Source organism: Hyaena hyaena, unplaced genomic scaffold, assembly GCF_003009895.1.
Source record: "Hyaena hyaena isolate Hyena2069 unplaced genomic scaffold, ASM300989v1 scaffold_1384, whole genome shotgun sequence".
Classification (NCBI taxonomy): Eukaryota; Metazoa; Chordata; class Mammalia; order Carnivora; family Hyaenidae; genus Hyaena; species Hyaena hyaena.
The window spans coordinates 301449-304524 of record NW_024082016.1 but is presented as its reverse complement, the minus strand read 5'-3'; positions in this window follow the sequence as shown (position 1 = coordinate 304524).

Sequence of the window (3076 nt, the reverse complement as noted above, 5' to 3'; positions counted from 1 at the left end):
TGATTTTCTTTATTTTATTTCTTTCATTGCTTTATGCTCTGATATTTCCTTTAATTTGCTTATTTGAGGCTTAATTTCTTTTCTTTTTTAAAGAAAATGTATTTATTTATTTTGAGAGAGAGCATGAGCAGGGGAGGGGCAGAGCGAGGGCAGAGCAAGAGAGTGAAAAAAATACCTAACCGGCTCTGTGCTAACAGCATGGAGCCAGATACACAGGGCGTGATGACATGAGCCAGGAGATCATGACTTGAGCTGAAACTAAGAGTCCAATGCTTAACCTACTGAGACAGGCACCCCTTAATTTCTCTTCTTATTTGTTTCTTAAGGTGAAAATAGAGTTGATTTATTGAATAATTTCTCTTTAAATGTAGCAGTATGTAGTGCTACAAATTTCCTCTAATATTTAGGTTGCATTCATCATATCTGATATGCTCTATTTTTGTTTTAATTAAGATGAAAATAATATCTATTTGCTATGACTTCAGATCACCTTGAAATTTCAGGAAAATTTTGATCTTGATCTTCAAGTATGTCTCCACTTGTCTTGCCATTTAAATTTCCATGTATATTTTAGATACAGGTTTCAAGTCCCACTTAAAAATATCCTCCTAGTAATTTAATTGGCACTGTTTTCCATCTAAACATCAAATTCAGAGATAATTGAATTTGTTTACATATTCTTTCAACACACATCCATCACTAAAGTTGTCCCATGGTTTGTAATAAATATCGTTTTATCATATTCTGCATAGCACATTGAGAATCTCTGGACTTTATAATGATCTCATCTGGTTGTGTTAAGGTTCACTGTTTGTAATGTAAAGTTTGGTGGCTATTGGCAAGTATATAGTATCATCTATTGACAGTTATAGAATCATGCCCATAGTTTCATTCTCTGGTCTTAGCCCATTCAATTGTCTCTCTCCCTCAAAATCTTAATAGCCACTGAACATTGTAGTATATCTATGGTTTTGCCTTTTCCAGAATATAGTTGGAATTATAGAGTACGTAGCTTCTTAGACTGACTTTATTCACCTAACAATACACATTTAAAATGGTTTAATAAGTTATTTTTTAAAAATCACTAATTGAAGTTTATTTATCCATTTACCTATTGAATGATATTTTGGTTGCTTTTAGTTTGTAACAGTTGTGAAGAAAGCAGCCCTAAAATCTTAGATGCCGGTTGTTTTGTGGACACAAGTTTCTAAGTCAATTAGGTGGATACATAGAATAGTGATTGATGGACTGTATACTAAAACTATGGTGTGTAAGAAACTGCCAAATAGTCTTCCAAGGCGACTCTACCTTTGGGGATCTCCACAAGCAATGAATGAGAATTACTATTACTCCATATCCTCAACCGGTGTTTGGTAATATCCTTTTAATGTTTTTGTTATTTTGTTTTAACTAGTCTAATGGGTGTCTAGTGGTATCTTCTTGCTTTAATTTTTAGGCATTCTAGCACCATATCTTAAAGGATTTTTTTTTAAATCATTTTTTTTTCATGTTTTATTTATTTCTAGGAGAGAGAGAGAGAGAGAGAGAGAGAGACAGTGTGAGCAGGGGAGGGTCAGAGAGAGAGGGAGTCACAGACTGAAACAGGCTCCAGGCTCTGAGCTGGCAGTCAGCACAGAGCCCGACGCGGGGCTCGAACCCACGAACCGCGAGATCATGACCTAAGCGAAAGTCGGACTCTTAACCGACTAAGCCACCCAGGCTCCCCTCTTAAAGGATTTTTTAATGTTTGTTTATTTTAGAGACAGAGAGAGAGACTATGAATGGAAGAGGGGCAGAGAGAGAGGGAGACACAGAATCTGAAGCAGGTTCTAGGCTCTGAGCTGTCAGCACAGAGCCTGATGGGGGGCTTGAACTTGGAGCCCGACAGAGGGCTTGAACTCACAAACCATGAGATCATGACCTGAGTCAAAGTCAAAGTTTGACAACCAACTGAGCAACCCAAGCCCCCCTTTAGTCATTTGTTTGAGGATCCCTGTACCACCATAAAGATATCACAAAAGAGACTGGTAGTACATATACAATTCCTGTCAAAACTTGCTACATCCTGTATTTCCCTATAAAAACCCCCAAGCCTCTTCCTCTGAGAGGGCTTGCATTTTTGAAGGCCTTAGCCTACCTCAGCCTCTTTTGCCCAACAAAGCAATAAAGCTATTGTCCCTCTTTATTCCTGACTCTGTCTTTGCATTATATTTTGGCTCCAAATCATGGAGGTTGGTTTTTGATAAACATAGTAGCATGAGCATGAGCATCAGTGAAAATAAAAGCAGAATACTGCTTTACCACCCTTCAGACTTAATAACTCTAGCAGATTTAAATACATATGGCTGGAAAAAAAATAATACCAATATGATTGAACTATAATAGTTTTTTTTTTACATTTTGATAAATATCTCATTGAAGATAAATATAATTTATTTCATTCTGCAAATGATTCTATGAGGTTGGTATCAAAGTTAACTCCTTTCAATATATGAAAAAATACATTTTGAACGTTAATGCAATTATTTCAATATTATAGCTAATTAATGGAGGAGCTGCTTTAAGAAACTTAAAACTAAATGACCATTGTGTGTTCTCTATAAGTTGTAAAGACAAAGTAGATAATTTTAATGGGCCCATAAAACATGACAAGTGAGCATATTACAGTACAATACTTTAAAATTCTATCTAATCAAAGCTGAGGTTTTCTTCATGATGCAACTTTTGGCCAAGTTTAATTAAATTCAAGTTTATTACACTCCTAGTCCTAAAAACCGATTATATGGAATAGCCTTAAATACTATGGGCCTGGTGAAATTCAAATGAGAAATTAGACTGAGAAAAATACTTAGAACATTGAAATAATTAGAACATGTGTGGGGAAAAAAAAGTCTAGGCTAATCATCAGACTACTTATTAGCTGAATATTTTTATTTTAAATCAGGAAATAGAAAAATATCAAACTCTTTACTGGAGATAATAGATCATATCCCTTTGGTGACATTATAACAATTTCAGCAAACATTCCACAAATTACTGTTCATTTTCTTGGTGGCTAATAAGCAAAATATAAACA